General features: G+C 33.9%; 1 protein-coding gene and 1 non-coding gene across 2 annotated transcripts in view; one reads left to right on the forward strand and one right to left on the reverse strand.

Annotated features, from left to right (window-relative positions):
• Dach2 (dachshund family transcription factor 2) overlaps positions 1 to 24,071 on the reverse strand; it is a 579,439-nt gene that overhangs the window by 21,073 nt on the left and 534,295 nt on the right. The gene's annotated exons all lie outside the window — the stretch shown is intronic.
• Trnaa-ugc (transfer RNA alanine (anticodon UGC)) lies at positions 2,870 to 2,934 on the forward strand. The gene has a single exon. It is a non-coding gene; the product is annotated as a tRNA-Ala (tRNA).

A 24,071-nucleotide genomic window follows, 5' to 3' on the forward strand; every position in this document is an offset into this window, starting at 1 on the left:
GATTCAGTCAAGAACTCAAGAATATAAAAGAACAAAGGTAATGGGTAGGAAGAAGTTTTGTGTATATATAATTGATAAAATTTAAGATATATACAAATGACATGTATTTTTATAAATATAATCACATTCCTTTTTTGGAAAACCAGGATTTTTTCCCTCTTTGTATTTACCTATCTACCCATCTATCTTCAATTATTTTAACAGCTGCATTGAGGAATAATTTATACACAAGACTTCACTTACATGAAATTGATCCTCTGTAGTAATTTTGCATTTTTATCTGACCATCACAACATTACAACATACCTATTGTTAAAACTTTGGATCTCTGGTTTTCACCTTGGTATGCATTATTCTTCATTCTGTAATGGTTTGCCTTTTCTGGATATTGTATACAAGTGGAATTATAAAACATGTAGTATTTTGTGCCTGGCTTCTTTCACATGAATTTGTACATGATCTGTCATGCATCAGGAGTTCCTTCCATTTTCATTGCTAAATGGTATTTTATCCCATGAACACACAACCTTTTGTTCAAATATTAACTATTTGGTAGGAATTAGGATGTTTCCCAAAATATATGCAAAGTACGAAAAAATAGGCTTCTTTCTAGTTAGAAATTTCAGTGCCTCACAATATTCGAAATTTTTATTACCTTTAAGTAGTTGTACAAAAGAGTTACAAAGCATTTATGAATTTAACAAAGCATTTTATGAATACAGTGCATCTTGAACAAAGTCCCTTCTTTCAACATTCTCAACCATCCCTTCCTACCTACCCCTTCCCTCATTCTTCTTATATTTGTAGGATATACATTAGATTTTTGTCTGTATTTTCCCCTTTTTTATCTTCATTGGCCCACTTCTTTCCCCTTTACCCCACCCAAACCTTTTGAATGCTCTTTTCCTGTTTTTTTTTTATAAACACTTTGTTTATAATTCCCTATTATTTCTCTATTGAGTGGATGAAACAGATTTGTACTACTAGACATCATCAAGAACCAGTCTGCAATGCTTGGTTTTAAACAATATATGAAAGAATACATGTAAAACTGCTTTGTAAGCAGAAATACCATAACAGGACCAGGAAACATACAAGGCAGAAAATATGTTAGGGATTTTATAATTATTATTGTTCACTAATGTTTAATAGGAATATTCAATTCTTACTTGATTTAATTGGAAGTCAGATCAGCATGCATTGTATTTACAAACTGTCATTGAATTGAAAACCCTTTGTAGAGCTAGTTAAGAATATATAAGATAAAATAAAAATACAAAATAATTTAAAAATTTTGGTTTTGGTCTGGCTTCTGCAGGGATGCAAATATGGATTTACAATATAGTTAGAATACATTTTTTCAATTGCAATCAGCCTTTATATGTGCTACAGAGTCTTGAACCCTATTGATTTTACAGTCACCATATTTTGCTCTGGGATTTCTCTTGTGAGAAGTTGAGGCATGCATTGTGGGAACCTTCATTTAGATTACTTGATGGAATAGAATTTTCTCTGAATAAAATGCATTTAATATACATCATTTTACTATTTCCTATTGTTTTCAAAACCAATAAAGATAAAAATGCTGATTAGAGAATCAACAGTTTTATATTATGTAAATCCCAACATTAGAGTAATTTTTAGTCTTAAAGAATTTAATAAAATGGATAAATGATACCATTACATTTTTTAATGTAAAAATACCGTACATGGGCAAGGTAATGAATACATTTTTTATCAAACATTGTTGCCTCCTCCTTTGTTTCCCCTTACCATCCATTCCCAACCTCACCCCCATTCTTTACTATGAGAAACTTAGATAATTTTCTTAGGAATTGCCTTTTAGAAAGTTTAAAAAAAGACTTTCTGGATCACTGATACATAAGCTTCCTGAAAATTTCATTTACAAATTCTGTAGTTATATGAAGTTGGAATTAAAAGTTAGCTCTATATTCAGTGAATTCTTTTGATAATATGTTTTGTATTATTTTAGATAACTGTGTTTGAACTCAGGGCCCTGGCATTTTGCAGGCAGGTACTCTATGTATGACTTGAGCCACAATCTCAGCATTTTTGTTTCCTTCCTTCCTTCCTTCCTTCCTTCCTTCCTTCCTTCCTTCCTTCCTTCCTTCCTTCCTTCCTTCCTTCCTTCCTTCTTTCCATCCTTCCTTCCTTTTTCTTCCCTTTTTAAAAAATAGGGTCTCTTATTCCTTATGTTAGGACTGACCTGAAATGCTACCTACTATTTATACTTTCCATAGCTGGAATGAAGCCATAACTTCTCCTTCTTCCATCCTCCTTCTTCCCTAATTACTTCCAATGTGACTGGTGGATTTGGAAGAGGTAATGTATTATAGTTATAAATTATGTGACTATATTCACCTACATGGTTTCTTTGGTATATTTTCTCCTAATTTTTTAAACCTAAATCCTAAAACACATTTCTTAGCTAGCAGCTTTACTTTATGTGTGTGTATGGGGCTGGGGGGGGGGGGGAGAGGGGGGAATTGAACATGGGGGCTGGGCACTGTCTTTGACCTTTATCACTCAAAGCCAGCACACTTGATCCACAGCTCCACTTCTGTTTTGTTTTGTTTTGGTTTCGGTGCTTAGTTGGCCATAAGAGTCTCACAGACTTTCTTGCCTGGGCTGGCATCGAACTCTAATCCTCAGATCTCAGTATGACAAGTAGCTAGGATTACAGGAGTGAGTCACTACTGCCTGGCAGCACTACTGTTTTAAAAGTATAGTTCTCAACAACTAGCCAAACAATGTTATGCTTTAGTTGTTATTATTTGATATCTACATTAGGGTATGATTTTGTCTTCTCCATATGAGTGCATTAAGAATGAATCAAATGGGCTGGGAAGGTGGCTCAGTGGTAGAGCGCTTGCCTTGCATGCATGAGGCCCTGGGTTCGATTCCCAAGCACCACATAAGCAAAAAGAAAAAAGCCGGAAGTGGCTCTATGGCTCAAGTGGTAGAGCGCTAGCTTTGAGCTGAAGAGCTGAGGGACAGCGCCCAGGCCCAGAGTTCAGGCCCCATGACCGGACCCAAAAAAAAAAAAAAAAAAAAAAAAAAAGAATGAATCAAATGACTTTATGATTTATCAGCATTTATAATAACCAGAGCCTCTAGATCTTTATATTACTGATTATACATCATATTGTAAGAGTTTATGTAGTATTCAAGATCTACTTTTACAAAATAAACTGTTACAGTCAGAACATTGACTTCATGCTGTTTTATAGATAGCATAATATTTTCTTTGAATGTACATTTTGTATCAGACACAGAGATCTTAAAATTAATGGATTTATTATTATACATACACACACAACAACAACAGTAGTTAGAATCTTAGAAGTCCTTTTCCATAAAGGAAAGAAATATATTCAGTATGCATAAAACAAAATTATAACTACGCTAAAATTGCTAGAAGTCTTCAATTTGATGATGAATGAAATGATGTTATATTGGCTGAAAGGAAAATTACTATTGACTATGAAGATAGGTTGCATGGTCTATGGATTGTAATGTTGCTGTACAGTAGATTGAAGTTTCAAAATAGTATTAGTCTTCTTTAAAGAGATAGACACAGCTGAATTAGGTGTCGCTTGCTGCAGTGAAGAACAAATGCAAAAAGAATCATATTTCATCAGACCTAGTCAACACCAGGAACATAAATAGAAATATAAGAGGTATGCAGGCAATGATTCATTTTGATAATCTGGCCCAAGAGAGACACATAGAGACAGCACACAGATCTAAGCTTCTACCAAAAGACAAATAGGACACAGAGGGTGGGAACCAGGATGACAGTGCAGCAGAGGTCACATCGATTTTCAGCAGCAGTTTTCACACAGATGAGATAACCCTGGACTCTATTTGGCCCATTGTTCATATCCTACCTGTCTCACAAGCAATAAATTTCCTACTCCTAGAAAAAGGGCAGTAAAGAAGAAAGATTCTACTTATGACTTCTTATGATTAAGTTTCTGTGCTAACCAAACATGCTTTTCAGACCAAGGTCACATTGCATGTTAAGGTCTGTAATAGCCATAAGCTAGCAGAAGGATATTATGTTTCAGTGTACATGCATGGAACCTGAGGATATTCATCATGTTCCTTCCCCTTTGATTGAAATCCGCTACAAAAAACGAATGATAAATCTACTAGAAATTGATTCCAATTTTCTAATGGGTCTTCCAATATCCAAATGGCATCTAAGTTTTGCTCAGAGTTCAATTAAGTCACTGTTGTGTAGAAGTTTATTATGCAAAGTTGAGAAATTCTAATTGGCAATGAAACTGAAAATAGGACAAAGAGCTGAAACATAGACTGTCAGTGAAATAAAAACATTCCTTTGTAACCACAAGAGAGTTTTGATTTTTTTTATTTTAAAAGTCTAGCATTCAACATGTGTATATTAATACCCTTATCAGCGCCTATATCGAAATGATATAAACCAAAGGCAGGGACACTGCCATCTATTCAAGGACACAAGCAACCTTTCCATTTATTGAAGCAAAGTGAAGATGGCTTTTATTGAGCCTGTTTGTTAAACCTGCTGTACTTTCTAATAGCACTTGGGAATCCACTTAGAGAACAGGCTCTTTATTTTAATTTCTTGCTTAGGGCCCAGATGAATAGATGTAAAAGTTGACAAGAACATAATTTGTAGGGGGAAAAAGGATAAATATATGGTAAATACTCTGAATGGAAAAGTGCCCTTGAAAATTAAAGTGAAGGCTGCTAGAGACATTTTATATGACCCCACTGTTTATTTTCCCACTTTCTTGTGGAGTTAAGTGTTTCTTCTTTCCTCTCAGCTTTGAGAATTGTAATACAAGAATAGAAACAGAACACAGCTGACTCACTGAGTAGTGGGGGGGGGGGGAATGCAGCTACCTACTGGGTCATCAGTTTTATTCTTTAACAAGTAAATTATATTCCATTATTTGATTTGAGAGCTTTCCCCTAAATACAGCTGGCCCAAGGGACTCTCCTTTGTCGATGTCATTAGTATTACATTCAGCACAAGCAAGACACCTGCTTCCCTCTTCCAAACTGAGGAACAATAACAGCAACAAAATGACCAACTGCTGTGTAGTGAGGTGACCTGCATGAATATAAGGAAGTGTGCATAGTCTCAGTTGAACAATGACTCCTCAAGCATTGCCATTGTCAAATGTGGAAAAGAAAAAAATTGATCTCCTGTTACATTCTTTAGGGAGATAAGAATATCACAAGCAAATGGAAATAGTTAATAGCAAAGAAATAGGAAATAAATTGAGATAGAATACTGTGAAACCTATTCCAGTTCTTTTTTCTTTGAATCCTAGATTATAAACAGCAAAAAGTCTATTTTGTAAATTATGAATGAAAAATTAAATCACTATCAAGTATTATATCTAATAAAAGGCATACTTAGTAAAATGCCCAGCATTTCTCATTATATTATTTTGGAAAAGGTAACTACATTACAGAAGTGAGCAATGAAGCATGAGTTGTTACAGGCATAAATCGCTAACTGCTCCTAGACATTCAAAGAAAGATGACTATGCTCTGGAGAACGTATTTACATTACACTATCCACTCTCATCACAGAAGGGTATCCTCAGTGTTCTTAAAATTTTTTTACAGATTATTAGATTGCCAACATGAAAGTCTTCCCCACTCAAATTTGTGTTTTAAGAAACCTACCTAAACAATGCTAAACAGATTTCAGTAATGACATGATTGTCAGATACATTATTATGTGCTCAGTTTGAATTTCCAATAGAGCAAATCATTTTAAAAATAGATATGTGCAAATATATTCGATGGTTTATCCTTATAAAAATGATTGGTACATCTATCTGAAATCCAAGTTTTAGAGCGATGTTTTATTTGTTAAATCTTTAAAAGCACATCTCAGAGCCTTTAAAATGCTAACTGTAAATACCCTGTATGCCTCATTATACATTGTACACTTGTATCAAAACTGCACGCTGTATTTTTAAATGTGTAGACTTTATGTCAATTATTTTTTAAACGAATTCTAAATACTCATTTGGGTTATAAGTTAAGAAAAGCAACAAAACCACTGATGAAGAGTCAAGGATTCTGGCAAGTCAATGAACGCATATTGCTTTGGATCCAAATTTTGTAATTTGCAAGTTCCTGGGAAAGTTACTTAACCTTTCTGTCTCCATTTCTACCTCTTAGGGTTGCTATCAAGATTAAGGACCTACTCCACATAACATATGGTACATTTCATTTTTGCAATGGGTCCACCTGTATCCCTTAAACAATTTGCTTTTTTCCCTTCCCCTCCACAAATTATACCAACGTCATATACAATGAAAACAGGGGTTATACCGTGGGGAGGGACATACAAAGCAACAAGGAAATCATCTTATAAATATGTTAGAAACAATAGCAAGAAAGAAAAACAATTTGAGTCTTTATCTTGGGGTTCATTTCACCTAACATCAACTTGTCTGACTGTTTCTGCTTGTCTCAGACATATACTAAAGGAACTTTACAACTTTGGCGAGGGAGGGGGAGGGGGGATATGGGAGGGCAAGGATGGTAAGGGGAAGGAAAGGAGGAAACAACAATGCTTGATAAGATACATACTCATTACCTTGCTCATGTAATTTTAAGCACTCTAAGGTATTTTCACGATAAAAAATACATTAAAATAATTTTAAAAAAAGATTAAGGAGCTACTATTTGTAATGTTCATATAACAATGACCCAAAGGAAATGCAATGCAGGTTTTTAAATGAACAAAAATGGGAAGTTTTGACAATTTGAATAATCTCCTCTTGCCAAATGTTCTCAGGGCAGCAAAATTGCCCCTCCGTAAGAACTGTTGATGTGCATGTCTTCAGATGGGAAAATAAAATTGGCCTAAATGACAGTGAAGCCAAAGCCCAGCTCATTCAGTCATTACTTAAAAATGGGTCTTCCCCAACATGGTGCTTCATAAATAAAATGGTAGTTGATGTTTCCGTGGTTAAGTACCTTCTTGTATTTCAATGTCCCGCTTTGGAAAACTTTCCATTTTTATTCGTTTAAAAACCTGTATTGTAAATTGTAAAGTTCGTTTTTCAACATAGTGTCTTGTTTACAATTTAAGTGGGGAGGGCGGGAGGGGAGAGTGTAGTTGTGGAGATGGGAGGAAAGGGAGGGGAGGGCGAAAACAAAGGAGGAGGTAACAATGCTTGATAGGAAATGTACTCATTACCTTACTCATGTAACTGTAACCCCTCCGTACACTATTTTTACAATAAAAAATTCTATTAAAAACAAAACAAAACAGAAACTGATGGTGGAGGAAAGAGTAAGATCATGCTACTGACATCTCATGGTAGAGTCCAAGAATACTGAGGAACCTGTTAAAAGACAGGCTAGCCTTTCCCATCTACAACAAAATAGCACCTGGCCAAATATCAATATAGATTGAAAACTAGTGCTCTAGATCTATAGAGGGAGAGCTCAATGACAAGTTAACTACACCTTCTTTTCTGCACTGAACTTCTACAGTTTAATAAGCTCAACCAGAATATGAGGCCCATCTAATGACTTGTAACTAACAAATGTTTAGGATACTTTTGTTCTCAGCTCAGGGTCCTAGCCTTTGTTCTTCGCTCAACTGTAACTTTGTTGGTGAAATTAATTATGTCCATACAATTCACATGCAATCTATATTTCTTTTCTCACCTCCTAACATATTTTTTCTTTTATAAATTATTTTGATTAAAAAATAAAATTTCTTTATTTTTTTATTGTGAAAATACCATAGAGAGGTTACAATTAATGGGCAAGGTAATGAGTACATTTCTTACCAAGCATTGTTGCCTCCTCCTTTGTTTCCCTTTCCGATCCCTTCCCATCTCCCCCCACTCCCACCTCCTCTCCCCTCACCCCCCCCCCCCCCCCCCCCCCCCGCCAAAGTTGTAAAGTTCGTTTTTCGACATATCGCCTTGTATATCTCATTGTTGTAATGGGTCCACCTATTAATACGATTTGTTTTTGCCCTTCCTCTCCACAAATTATACCAACATCAAATACAGTGACGGTATAACCACTGCTCTCTTTATCTAATTTTATTGCATATTATATCCCACTACAATGTAACTTCCAAAAGATAAGGGACTTTTTGTTTTCTCATCACTATCTTCCTCAGAAAAGAAATTATCCTGCATCTACAACCATTGCAGTGATTTGGAAAAGTAGATTGGGATTTTTTTTCATATAAAAATTATCAAGATTTTTTTTGTGAGAATACCGTACAGAGGAGTTACAATTACATGGGCAAGATAACGAGTACATTTCTTTTTTTTTTTTAATTTTCCTGAGGTTTCTATTAAATTACTCAGAAAATAAACATTCAATTTATGTTTAGCATTACTATTAAAATCATGGTATATTGATTGATGTTATTCTTTATTTTCCTAAATTTTACTTACACATTAATATCTAGCAATGGAAAGAGATGATTACTGTTTCACAAGTTTTTATGACAGTTGAATATATGGATGAGAGAGGCATACAAGATATTTGGACTGAAAATAGATACGTGCAAGCTCTTCACATAAATAAATGATAGTTGAAGAAGCTGTGGGCATGTATGAAGTAAACTAAAGAAACCAGCAAGGAAAGATAAGGTATGATTCTGGAAAGCACACAATTTTGAAAGAAAAAATAAACAAGGAAAATATGTAGCTTTTAGTAATAACTTTGTAAACCACAGACACATTTTGTTCCTTATTTATACTCTGAGGCATTTCAGTTAAGTTTATTTTACAAAGTTAAACATGATTGACAATTAATACTAACTAGCTTCTGTCTCAGGTAAGCAATTATTCTAGCCAGGGGTATCTAGAATATGTATGAGTCAAGCAGAAAAGGTCAGATAATGTGATGTTAGGAAAATGAACCTTTAGATATGTATTTAAATGTTTTTTTTTCTTTCATGCATTTGTTTCTAACGCATTTATAAGATTATTTCTTTGTTGCTTTGTATGTCCCTCCCCCACAGTATAACCCCTGCTTTCACTATATTTGATGTCGGTATAATTTGTAGAGGAGAAGGGGAAAAACAAGTCATTTAAGGATACAGGTGGACCCGTTGCAACAATGAGAAGTACAAGTTGTCATGTCAAAAACGAACTTTACAACTTTGGTGGGGGGGAGGATTGGGTGGGGGGATGGGGGAGGGGGGGGAAGGGAGGCTGGGAAGGGATGGGAAGGGTAAACAAAGGAGGAGGCTGCAATGCTTGATAAGAAATGTACTCATTATGTTGCCCATGTAATTGTAACCCCTCTGTACAGTATGTTCACAATAAAAATAAATAAATAAAAATAAAAAATCAATGCTGACAACATGACATAAAAATTTTCTAAGTTTAAAACATTCTTTTAGACAAGTTAAAGAAATCCTGAGAACAAGTATTTTAAGAATAATTTCAGAGAGCTTGAACTCAGGGCCTGGGTTCTCTCTCTGAGATTTATTACTCAAGACTAGTGTTGCCACTTTGAGCCGCAGTGCCAGTTCCAGTTTTCTCGTGGTTAATTGAACAGAAAAGTCCCACCAACTTTCCTCTGCAACCTGGCTTTGAACTAGGATCTAGAGATCTCAGCCCTCTGAGTAGCTAGGATTATAGGCACGAGTACATTTCTTATCAAGTATTGTTGCCTCCTCTTTGTTTCTGCTTCCCATCCCTTCCCATACTTCCCCCTTCCCCCCATCCGATCCTTCCCCTACCCCCCACCAAAGTTGTAAAGTTCTTTTTTCGACATAACGACTTGGGATTTTTATACAAGAAAAGAGTTTATATTTTAAGGCTTGTAAACTTTTGAATTATTATATCAATTCTACTATTTCTACTCAAAAAGATAGATTATGCATAAAACTATAATCTGAAATTAGTCTTTAAGGATGTACATAGAGTGTTTCTGGTTTACTTTCAGATGTTCCAATAAAATAAATTATTCTTAGCTACAAATTTTAGGACAAATTGAAATTTTATATTTTGAAAAATAAATTATACAGTTTTCATCAAATGCTTATGATACATTGACTATTATTTTCAACAATTCATAGATGTTGAGGAAAAACAGTGTTTCTAGTGTAAGATAGATTTTTCCATTGTCCTTTTAGATGATACTAAATTTAAGAAGTTTTACTAAATAAGCTGTTCTATATATTTAGATGTTCTAAAAATTAAGTTATAATTGCATAAAGATGTAGAATAGACCTATTTTTAACCTAGAATCAAGAATCCAATAGTAAAAGACATGAGTCTACACAAGAAAAGTCACAATTTTCTTTTGTATAAATAATCATAAAGTAAGCAGAAATTCTGTTGAATTGTAGTGAAGAAAAACTGAAAGAGATGATTTGGGCAAAAGTAAAACTAAAAATCAAAGGTGATTGAAAACCAAGCGAACAGGGTTGCAAAAGTAAACACGGCAAGAACATTCTATTTTACAAACAATTTACAATTTATCATTCCTTTAAGGTGTTTTAATGAGGAATGTATAAATAGTTATATATGCTTGGAATTTATATAAATATGCTCACTAATAACTTTGCAATTACACTTATTTATCATGCATGCATATTGATAGCACCACAGAACTAATGTTATAAAATAAAACTTGAAGTTCCACAGTACTATATCTATGATAAAAAGCTTCAAGAGGTTTCCTAATAGATCAATATTTTCTAATCAATCATAAATATAATATTTACTTTACAGAGCTCAATAATTTATTTTTCAAAGCTGAATGTTTTAAAATGTACTTTCATTATTATGTTAAAGAACTGTGGCCAGGCACTGGTGGCTCAAGGCTGTAATCCCAGCTACTCAGGAGGCTGAGATTTGAGGATTGTGGTTCAAAGCAAACCTGGGCAGAAAAGTCCCCGTGAGACTCATCTCTGATTATCCACTCAAAAATTGGAAGTGGCACTGTGCCTTAAGTGGCAGAGAGCTAGCTTTGAGCACAAAGAGGCTTAGGGACAGAGCCCAAGCCTTGAGTTCAAGCCCCACAATTGACAAAAAATTTGTAATTTTGATATTTTTTTTCTTGCCCTCATCATTTTTCTCCTCAAAATTTGAAGTTTCATCAAATAAGCAAGCATCTATTAGCAATTAACAATCTTCATCAAATGCACAATCCTATTTTTATACGTTGTCTGTTGCCATAAGATTTTATGCCATCTGATAAACAGGTTAGTTTCTGGTGAAAACAGTCATAAAAAAATCATAAGATATAGGCAGGAACAAGGAGAGTGAAAGAGAAACACAAGGTTGAACACTGAACACTGGGCCTTCCTCATTTTCATTTCTAGTTAGTTTTGTAGGGCTTGATTCATTTTACTTTTCTCTATTTCAATATTTATGTCTTACTAATGGCTCTTTGTTTACTGAATTTTTCAGTTATTGTACTTGTAGCATTAGAAACATAACTCAGTTTCCCTGTGTATTGGGAATGCTTTATTTCTAAACCTCAAATGTCCCTATTTACAGAACAATAAAATCAACTCCTATATTGAAGTTTTCATGTTAAAAATTAAGTAGAAGCATCTAGTATGGCATTTAAAGCAAGCTCCTAATAAAGACTCGAAGATTCTGAAACTATTCTAGACTTCCAGACTTCTGGACATGGAATATTCCAGAAAGGGAATTTTACTAAATATATATTAGTTTTTAGGATTTTAAAATGAAATTTATCTTTTAATAATATTTCTGGAAAATAAACTGCAGCACTTAACTAATGTAACAGCAGCTAATTAATTTATAGAATAGTATTTTGTTTCTTCAATAACCAAAGACAAACTTGTAATTTTGTAAGCAGTTTGTCTGGATTAATAACAAGATAGCTGGAAGACTTCATAGTGCAATTATTTGTGTTGCAATTTCCCTTAAATTTTAAGTTTCATTTTTTCTCATGAACATTTGCAAGTTTAAAGTTAAACAACTTTCTACTATGACAATAGGCCATGTTCATTGTCCTAGTGCTGTCTGCTCACTGCCTCTGTGTCAAGTGTTCATTATTCACTTCTCATTTTGCATCTTTCCAGTGTGAATGTCATATTTTTTTCACACAAAACTGACATGGCTTGCTGATCTTAATTACTCTCAGTAGATTCCATCTTACTTTCAGTTAAAATAGTTGTATCAACAAATGCAAAATATGCTGCAGTAAGGCTCTTTCTAAAGTGCCATTAATATCAGTGTATAAGACAAATTTACAAAAAAAGTCATGCAACAATCTAAACTTATCAACTACTATTTCTGATTCAGTCTGCACATTGAAAGAAAATTATTAAGGAATAAAAAGTAAATATAAGATGATGTGTGTTGCTTTACTGCTTAGGCTATAAGATTCCAGATTACTCCTTATAGGATACTGATGAAGTATGTTATGCTCTTCCTACTTGCCTAAACAGTCGAGTCTGTGGACAGAAATTTTTTTTCATGGAAAAATGGATTCTTAATTATTGAGTGGGAAGACAATTATCCTTAATAGTATAACACTGAAAAAATTGTAGCACACAATCTCATGAAAAACACCAATGCTATATAACTAAAAACCCCAGCCATGGTGTGCTGCAGAAAGTCAGTCCACAAAATTGTCATCGCAACCTGTCAATTTGGAGATTCAAATAAGAATAATACTACATAACTGTGTTGAAGAAAGAACCAATTCAAGAATGTCATTATCTGAATACACACATTTATTGTACTACCATTCATACCCACATTTATTGTATTACCATTCATAATAGCCAAGCAATGGAAACAGCAAAGAAAATAATAATATTAACAAGTGGTTCTTTCTGGCATTGTCTGTTTTAAAGCACAAAAAGCAAAACGCTGAAATTTCAAAAACTGCTATCAACCGTGGCATATCTACATTTTTAATATTATGCTATCACTAAAAATAGTTTTAAAAAGGACAGAAAAATTCTATCAGTGACATCTCATGGCTATTTAAAGTTTATCATTCTTCCAAATGTTTGAAGTACATATAGGCTACTTTTTCCACTCCTGATTACTTATTTCTTATTCTTACTTCTTACTTTCTTATTTTATATATATGAGAAATGTTTACATTATTTCTCCCTGGCTTACATATCACAAATACATAATCACACATCATAACTGAAACAAACTATATACATGCATACATACACACATGCATGCATACATACATACATACATACATGAATTAGTAACATTATCTTCAGGGAATAAAATTCTCCTAATAAAAATAGAGATATCAATGACTTAGGCCTACTTTGAAAGAAGAATGGCATTAATTTGTATTAATTATATTCCTGATATGATGCTGACATTTCCTTCGGTAATCTCTAAATATAGTTTCAAAGTAGTCTACCTTGTTCAAATGGCAAGCTATGCTTTTAGGCAGTGCTGGGATTTGAACTCAGGGGCTATCAGTTGGTCTACCACTAGAACCAAACCCTCCGCCTATTTAGGGTCTGGCATATTGGCAGTCTTTAGAATGTTACCCTCCTAGCTATGCTATCTGCATAACTGGGACCAGAGATGCACACTATCATTCCTGATTTACTTATTGAAATGAGGTTTCTCTAACATTTTACCCAGGCTGTCCTTGAACTGTCATCTCATAATCTCTGCTCCCAAGGAGCTAGAATTACAGGGGTGACCCACCATATCCAGCAGGCATGGTATCTTTTGCAATATTGTTTGTGTCCAAACACATACAAAGTTTGTGAAGAATGCATCCAGGGAGCTGTAAAGCTGGTGGAAAGTGCACTCCTCACAGCATTTTAGTACTTGGAAAAAATACAATAGTAGGGCAAAATGTTTTTCTGTAAATATCTTAAAAGCCTTATGAAGGCAATGGCTTCCCACAGCACCTGTTTAAATAATTTGAAGAGAAAGAACAGTTTTTACATACCAAAGCTCATTTTTTAAACATTCCGGATTTTCTTAAAGCCTAGCTTTTGAAATTTTAAAAGAATTTAAGGGCAATATAATCTGTGTGCCACTATGATAATGAATAATCTTGCTGCCAATTTGGAAGATTACAATATTTTCCAAAATGAAGCCACAAAATGCATTTTCCCCTCTGCAGAGGTTTTACTCTTGCTGAACAGTGTATTTGATTACTATAATTTAGAAAAGAAAAAAAATAACATTTTACATGCTGTATATTTTTGTGTAAGGTACAAAGAGCCAGAGAAGAAAAAAAATGCTCTGAAGGTGGAGAACTTTAGCATTTAAATTAAAGTTTGGAAGGAGGTAGAGTTCTGAGAATATTTGCTTTGGTGTTTATGCTTTCATCAATCTTTAAAAATTTAGGAATTAAGAAGTAAGTTCCTCAGTAGTGTTTGATGGTGGTGGTGCTGACTGTAATGTGTATTCTTGTGTGATCATTTAAGATAGAACAAAAATTTGTTTTCTATACACTTTATTTCAAAAAGGGCATTTTTATATTCATCTTATTCATCTTCATAATCTTTCTCCTTTGCTCTCTTTTTCTTTCTTTCTTTCCTTCTTTCCTTCTTTCTTTCCTTCTTTCCTTCTTTCTTTCCTTCCTTCCTTTCTTTCTTCCTTCCTTCCTTCCTTCCTTCCTTCCTTCCTTCCTTCCTTCCTTCCTTTCTTTCTTTCTTTCTTTCTTTCTTTCTTTCTTTCTTTCTTTCTTTCTTTCTTTCTTTCTTTCCTTCTTTTCTTTCTTTTGCAGTACTGGGGTTTGAACTCAGGGCCTTGCACTTGCTAGGCTATTGTTTGACCATTGGAGCATTGCTTCCATCCTGGCTTTTTGATGATTATTTTGCAGATTAATTCTACCTTGTTCTTATTTCCTTGGTGATTAAAATAGTATTCAGAAAAAAAAAACTGCCTCTGTTTCTATCTTCAAGTGTTTTTGAAAAACATTACTTTATTCTGGCCTCCCTTTAATTCTTGAGAGTTATCTCAGTCTTCTCCATACTCATCAACAACAGACTGTTTATAATTTATACTATAGGTATTATTCAATTTGATTTTTAAACATTTGAAAAGCTGAATTTTAAATTTGTATCCTTTAAACATTTTGTACTTTCTCTTATTATGAAAAACAAAACAAATATAAGAAAACACAAGTAATACAGCTAATACTTGAGCTGTATCTATATATACAACAACATTGACTATTTTCATTGAACAATTTTGGTATAAACCATTTAATAAATCTAGAGATAAAAACAAATCAAACAAATCAACTTTTCTTGCAAAACTGACATGTATGCAGATTGAATTTATTGTCCAATTCAATTTTAATCACCAAAGGGCATACATATATATGTGTGTGTGTGTGTGCAATAGTCAAGTGCTTAGTTTATATCCAACTTCTTAGTATCTACCAAAAAATATAGTACTTAATTGTTTTCTATATAAAAGTTAATTTGTGTACTACTGAAATATGCCCCAAACTGCGTTTGAAATGAAAAAAAAATCAACTGTTACTGTTTGTTATCTTTCAGTTAATTCTACAGTTTTACTCTCCTATCCTTGAAAAGTTGTATATGACATGTGAAATACATGATATCAAATTATATAATCTAAAGAGAAAGATAACTTTGAATGTTTTTGGTAACATTCATTTATTCAGGAAAATAGTCTTCACTTGTCTAGATACAATCAAGGCACACATAAATGTGTGTTACTGCCTTTTATCTCATTACAATCTTTCAATCTTGTCATTTAAAGAAGCAGGATAGAATTGTATATTATTATTCAGAGTTTAATAGATGTGAGATAGTTTTTATTCACTTTCATCAAATACAATATTTTGAAATTTTTCACTAAAGATAATTAAATGGTGGCAAGTACATTTCCAATTGAAACAAGCTGAAACGAGCTCCATATATTATTTTGGGATTAAAAGAATTATTGATGAAACGTAACCTTCTTGGTTTCAAGCTTCACAAGGGGTTGTTACAACCTAAAAATTATGATTAATGTATTTGTATTACCCATGCAAACAAAACACAGTCTAAATAGTCAACCATCCTTTAAAAACCTCGGCTGCAATTAATGCAGAAAGCTGGGAAGTCATGCAAAAATAACCATCATAGATAAGGCTAATTCAGTCCTTTGATGTGGAAGATAAATATACCTCTTGGGAGTCACTGTCTTTATCCATTATTGAAGCCACAGAGAAGCTCTAAATTTTAACCATTCAAAATAATAGGAACAACATTGTTCTTGCTTCATGAATCAATCATGATCATTACCCATATTGTATATACATGTTAAAAGTGACCTAGAGCTACAGAAATTAAGAAGGAAAATTTGGGCCTAAGAAGAAAAACTGTTAAAATGTAAATGTATGACTTTTACATTTAAATCCAAGAGAATGTCAAGAGATATAAGTGGAAAAACTACCATCACATGTAAGGACAAAAAGAATTAAAAAAATGTACTTTGGTGTTCATCCAGAGGAGAGCTGATCTATGTTAAGAACAAATAAACAATAAAAACTTTCTAAATATTGTTTATAGCAGCACTCAACTTTGAATATAAGTGGATGTTTTATCCAGGAGCTTATAAGAAAAAAAAGGGAAAAACATAACTCAGTCTCTAGTGACTCAGACTTACCTCACCTTTGTGAAGAAGTATAAATTTATTTCACTGGTTTATTGTTTAGGAGGTATGGTTGTCTCTTCCCTTTTGAAATCCAGATATGGGTATAACTGCTATCTTTATTAAGTAACAGTGAAGAGAAGGGAAACAAAATTCACCTTCATTTCAAATGTTGGTATTTATTATCAACAAAGATAATTGATTTTTATTAAGCGTAGATGGTATATTTACAAATGATGCTTTATACCAATTGCAATCCAAAAATTGTGACAAGACCTGCAATATATTCAAACAAATTCAGTTCCATTGACAGAGAAGTCAAATAACTTGGTCAGTTATAAGATATATTACTTTTATAGTGATGGGTTTTGAAATAACAGTAACCACATACTAATTATTATTTATCATATTCTGGTCAGTACATCTATATTTATTTTATTTTGTAGTATAACTCATACATATTTTGTAGCCCTGGCAGAGTAAATTGAATCTTTTAATTTTCATTCAAAAGTGTCACAGCATAAAATTATTATTTTTTCCATATAAATCCCTAGAGACATTTTTCTCTGTCGACGCTAGATTTTGGTGACATTGTTTGAAGATTTATTTTTCAACCCTTCATTAAAGGCAATGATGATGAAAGAAAATTGGTTTTGGAGCAAAATACTGTTTACCTCATTAGTAGTAAATTTGTTCACTGCTCCTGTTCATTAAATTAAAACAAAATCCCCAACCTAATAGCCACAATAGCATATTACAATTGGGCATCTTAATCCTGTTAGCAAAATGTTACTTACAAATATTTTATAAGTGATTTGCACACAATCTACTGTGAACATTTGAGATGCTACTGTTCCTTTATCATAAAAATCAGTAACAATTTTCATCAGACCTTTTTGGACATGCTATTTTCATCCATCTCCTCATTCATCATTTAGAGTAATTAGTTTGGCTGCCTCCTCATCATGATGATAACCATGACACATGCACTGACTGCTGTGGCTTGGTCCCTGCAGGTTGCAGATGTATCAGCTGTGATATAATCATTACCAAGCACTCACAACCTAATGGACAGCAGCTTGCTCTTTAGGTCATTCGTGCATGAGCATCTCTATTTCTTTACTTACTATCCCAGCAACTTCTGGTACTGCTTTCTCTGTTCCAGTCTGAAGGGAGAGGAAACAGATCTAGATGTGTATTGTGTTGATTTAAATACTTTCACCCTTATTCGAAATAGGTGTCTATTCTTTCGCACTCAGCCTCCTCCCTCCTACATTTCATATATATTTTTATTGTAAAAATACTGTACAGAGGGGTTACAGTTACATGAGTAGTGTAATGAGTACATTTCCAATTGAGCATTGTTACCTCCTCTTTTGTTTTTCCCCTACTATCCTTTCCCTTCTTCCTTTCCCTCCTTACCTCTGCTACATGGTAGCAGAAATATTAGGGAAAATTAAGGATATCTATGGTAATATGGAACTGAAATTTTTCTCTCCTTAGCATCTACTGTATATTCTTAGAAAAATTTCTCTATTAGGAGTTGGTTTTACGATGTGACTGTCAAATTCTTACATAGAAATAAATCAATCATGCATTGCATGTCCAGGACTTAGGTATCTTTGTTAGCTAATCTTTAAAAAAAAGTGTTTTTATTGTGAAAATACCATACAGAGGGGTTACAATTACATGAGCAAAGTAATAAGTACATTTCTTATCAAGCATTGTTGCTTCCTCCTTTGTTTTTCCCTTACCATCCCTGCCCTCCCATCTCCACGATTACACTCCCCCTCCCCCAGCCAAATTGTAAAGTTAATTTTTCAACATAAAATTTTGTACATCTCATGGCTGCAATGGGTCCACCTGTATCCCCATTTAAACGATTTGTTCTTTTTCCCTTCCCTTCCCTAAATTATACCAACATCAAATACAGTGAAAACAGGGTTTATACCATGGGGGAAGACATACAAAGCAACAATACAATTACTTTATAAATATGTTAGAAACAATAGCAAGAAACAAAAAACCACTTGTGTTCTTATCTTGGGGTTCATTTCTCCTAATATAATCTTATCTGTTAGCTAATCTTTTAAAACAATCATTGACAACATTTTGGAGAAGTATATATAAAGAAGACATGACATATGAGGGCTAGAGGAATGGCTGCCAAGATGGCAGCCAATGCCAATGCAACTGCCAAGAAAGCAAGAGATCCTGAGTTTAAACTTTAATACTGCAAAGAAATAATAAACAATATAAAAATGTAGATGGAATATATGAAGCAACACTTCGAATTCTTAGTAGTCAAACTTGTTACTTAATTCTCTGTGCTCTTGTTTTAAATGATAAATAATGCTTTTAATTTTTTTCATATATATTTTTATCGTAAAAATACTGTACAGAGGGGTTACAGTTACATGAGTAGGGCAATGAGTACATTTCCTATTGAGCTTTGTTACCTCCTCTTTTGATTTTCCCCTACTATCCTTTCCCTCCCTCCCCTCCCTCCCTACTTCACCAATTCCTCCCTCCCCCACCACCAAAATTGTAAAGTTCATTTTCAACATAATGTCTTGTACATCTCATTGTTACAATGGTCAACCTGTATCCTTATTTAAGCATTTTGTTATATCCCTTAAAAGTGGCTCACTGGTAGAGTGCTTGCCTTGCTTCTAAAATTTTTATACATTATACACTATACCCATATAATTGCTATATTATTTGTCTTACCACTTATAGCAAAACTCCTTGAAAGTATTATCTATATTTCTTTGATTCTCCCATAAACTTGCTTCAATTAAGCTTTTAGTCTCATCTCTTCATAAACACTAGCCCTACAAAGGTGGTTAATTAGTCATGTTACTAAATCTAGAGGTCAATATTAAACTCTTAAGACTTCTCAACAGCTTTCGACAATTGCTTTTTTTTTAATTTAATTTAATTTTATTTGTGAACATACTGTACAGAGGAGTTACAATTACATGGGCAGGATAATGCGTACATTTCTTACCAAGCATTGCAGCCTCCTCCTTTGTTTACCCTTCACATCCCTTCCCAGCCTCCCCCCTCCCCCCCATCCCAATCCTTCTCCTTCCCCCCCCTTCCCCCCCCCCCCCCCCGCACCGACATTGTAAAGCTTGTTTTGGACATGACAACTTGTACTTCTCATTGTTGCAACAGGTCCACCTGTATCCTTAAACAACTGGTTTTTCCCCATCTCCTCCACAAATTATACTGACATCAAATATAGTGAAAGCAGGGGTTATACTGTGGGGGAGGGACATACAAAGCAACAAAGAGATAATCTTATAAATGCGTTAGAAACACATGCATGAAAGAAAAAAACATTTAAATACATATCTAAGGGTTCATTTTCCTGACATCACATTATCTGACCTTTTCCGCTTGACTCATACATCTACTAGATATTACAAATAAGGGAAACCATGGGACCTATGTTTCTTTGGGCCTGGCTTACTTCACTTAATATAATTTTTTCCAAGTTTTTCCATTTCCTAACAAATGGGGCAATGTCATTCTTTCTGATGGAGGCATAGAATTCCATTGTGTATATATACCACATTTTCTTGATCCATTCATCTACTGAGGAACATCTGGGTTGGCTTTTGATGGTTGATTAGGCCATCCTTTTTAAAATATCTTCTTCATTGGAATTCCAAGACATCCCTTTCTCTTAGTTTTTGTCCTATTTTATTTACTGTTCCTTCAAAGTTTATTTCACATATTCCTCTTCATTAGCCAGACTTATTTTGCAATGACTGAGAGCTAAGTCCTTGGGCTTCGCTCATTCATTTTTTTCCTTATTATCTTGACAACTTTGTCATTTTATGGCTTTAATGACATCAATAAGCAGATTTTTTTTGAAAATCTCCATCTCTAGCCTGTTATCTTTCTTTTAAATCTGACTTGATCTCACTGCTTACTCAGTATTTTCACAAGGTGTTAAGCAACTATTTCAACATTTTCATGGTCATCTCCTTTACTAAAATATTATGTACACACTGATTCATAATGTTCATTTTATAATTCACTTAATTCACACGATTGGTTCAAACTTTATTTTCTTTAGTCTTAACAAATAGGCAATTCATTTTAATTTAACATTGCATGTCTTTGATTTATTTAAGTAAGTGGTAAATTTATTGGAGAAAAGACTATTCTTCCACTTTCTTATATTATCCTTTTGGTGGCTATACATATCATGCTTAATGACCATTGATGATGCACGTGACACAAACAGGCTGAAATCCCTGTTGAATTTTAGTCTTTTTTTTGAACAAAGATTGGACTTTGACATTTCTGTATTCATCTGAAGCATCCTTATAGATATTGTCTATTTATATTCATAGTAAAATAGGCATTATTGTCATTAAAGTTATAGTGTCTGGCTATTCAAAGGAATGTGGCAGGGCTGACAAGCAGAAAGTGGGTTTGACAAGCTATTTATTCCAGAAATGAAAACTGAAAAATTTCTATGTAACCCATATAAATATGCCATTTTTGTTTAGAAGGAGACAAAAACTAATCAAACAGACACTTGCTTAACCTCTTTAAAAGGCATAAAGAATATTAATCTGAATGTGTATGTACTTTATCTGTGCCCACAGTTTCTTACATTTTCATCTATATTGACATTTAAAGAAGTAAGAAAAAATAGGAAACAAAAACTACAGAATCTTTTAATGTCAGGAAATGAAAGTTTAATTTGCAAAATTAATCATGCTTACTCCTTGGAACAAGTAATAACCCTCTTTTATAGAATTTTACTTTTAATGTGCAAGGAAGAGGATGGAGGTATGCTTAAACTCTGTAATTCCAGACTTGTTTTCTACAGTAAAGGGTAAAGTCTAAGAATATGTTTAGCTTCCCATTTATGTACTATCCTCAGATACCTTAAAATGTATATTATGATCCATTTATATACTGAAAGGCATCTGGGTTAGTTCCATATCTTAGCTACGGTAAATAATGCTGCAATAAACATAGTTGTGCTGGTAGCTTTAGTGTGGCCTTGTTTGTGGTTATTTGAGTAAATGCCCAGAAGTGGGATTGCTGGGTCATAGAGGAGCTCTATCTTTAGCCTTTTAAGGAACCTCCACACTGCATTCCAGAGTGGCTGAATAAGTTTACACTCCCACCAATGCAGTAGAGTTCCCTTATGGCCACATCCCCTCCAGCATCTGTTGTTATTAGATTTCTTGATAATGGCCATTCTAACTGGGGTGAGGTAGAATCTCATGTTGACTAAGCAAAATGAGCTTGAAGATATGAAAACAAGAGGGTTGGGTTTTTTGTTGTTGTTTTTGTTTTTAATGTACTATGTGATTTCTTTTTTCTTTTGTGTTTTTTTCCTTATGGTTTATCCCCTGTTGTCACTGTATTTGATTTTGATACACTGGGGATTGTATAAACATGTATCTGAATTAGGGAAGGGAAAGGGAACAACAAAATGGTGAGACAAAGGACAAAGGGTGAACCAATGCAACAGTGATACTCACAAGACAGTATGTTGGAAATGAACTGTACAACCTGAGGGGGGGTGATTGGGGGTAGGGAAAGTGAGAGAAAAATGAGGGAGGGGCTAAAAGATTCGACAAGTAATGTACTCACTACTTTATGTATGTAACTGTAACCCCTATGTACATCATCTTGACAATAAAATTGTATTAAAATGCATATTATGCTGAGGTGACACATCTGCACTCTTGGAAATTCATAGGTTGATGTATTAATCCTCAGTGTGATGGTATTTCATTCTGGAGTCATTGGTAGGTAATTATGTTCTGATGAAACATAGGTCTAGAACTCCATTAGGGATGAATGGTTACTTTTATAATTGGATCAAAAGATAAACAGACTTGAATATATGTATGCTCTCTCTCCTTCCAAGTAGAGAAAGCTGGAAAAAGTCCCTCACCAGACACCAGAATCTGTTGAGGCCTTATTCTTGGACTTCCCAGGCTATATTACTATTAATAATGTTTTAAAAGTCACCTTATTAATGCTATTCTTGTGACAGCAACCTAAACAAAGGACATAATAGCTTTGTGTTTCTGTGAAAAAAATTGCGTGATTTTCTTTATCTGCTAATTCTAGTGCCTAGGCCAGAAGACCAGAATGCAATATTCTATAGTCATGAAACATGGAAGCTGTGGATCAGAATATGTTTTGTATTGTTTTAGATAACTGTGTTTGAACTCAGGGCCCTGGCACTTCGCAGGAAGGCACTCTCTGTATGACTTGAGGCACAATCTCACCATTTTTGTTTCCTTCCTTCCTTCCTTCTTTCCTTCCTTCTTTCCTTCCTTCCTTCCTTCCTTCTTTCTTTTTTGTTAGTCCTGGGCCTTGAATTCAGGGCCTAGGCACTGTCCCTAAGCTCTTTTATCTTATGGCTAGTGCCCTACCACTTTGAGCCACAGCAACATTTCTGGCTTCATGCTGGTTAAGTGGAAATAAGGGTCTCTTGGACTTTGCTTCTCAGGCTGGCTTTGCATGGTAATCCTCAGATCTCCGCCTCCTGAGTAGCTAGGATTGTAGGCCAACATTTTAACCTACTATGCATTTATTGTGTTACCTGAAACAACTCATGTCTTCAGTATATTGAATCAAAACATGCTCACCCTTCAATACTCAGCTCAAGTCCTCCATCTTTTATAGAGCCTTTCAAAACTACATAATCCATTCCTCCTACACTCACACATTGATTGCCTCTACCAGTCATTTTCAAAGTAAACCTTTCCTACATTGTGACATTCTCTTTTTTTGTGCTCTTACTTTTCCTAAACCTATTATAAGTTACTAAGAGCAGGGGCTCTTTCTATTCCTATAACATGAAGACAATTTCGGTATAAATATGGTAGGTTCACAATGTATGATCATTGATTATATTTTACTCAATTGATTTTTGCATATAGTATTATTTCATAATAAGATTATTTCAATAAAGTTCAAAGGAACTTAAAAGAACACAATGGTGTCATATATCCATACTCAGCAGACACATATGCATTGTGTGCCTATAAGCATATACATACACTTTTAAAACAATGTCGTGAATGTATTTGCTTTTCTGAATGAACTCCATGAAAAGAGAAAAAAGCAAATGCATCCCACTTCCACTAGAAATACACTTTGTAGCTTGTTAGTATGATAGTATTGTATAAAATATTAAGAGCAACAGCATTCAGAAATGCCATTGATTATCTTTATTGCTAGAATTACAATCCTTCACCCTATAAAATACCAAGTAATATTATCATTGCCCTTGGCAGCACCATTAAACTGGGCACAGAACTACTTCAAATAACTGTGAATGTTAAACATTAGTTCAGCCTTAAGTAGGCTGATTTTAACAGCCAAATATGCACTGCAGTCTATCTGAACATTAAAAGCACCTTTCAAACTTAATTTTACATTAATGTTAATGACCAGAAC

The sequence above is a fragment of the Dipodomys merriami genome, unplaced genomic scaffold (assembly GCF_024711535.1).
Source record: "Dipodomys merriami isolate MVZ:Mamm:240054 unplaced genomic scaffold, mDipMer1.0.p SCAF_3, whole genome shotgun sequence".
In the NCBI taxonomy this organism is placed as follows: Eukaryota; Metazoa; Chordata; class Mammalia; order Rodentia; family Heteromyidae; genus Dipodomys; species Dipodomys merriami.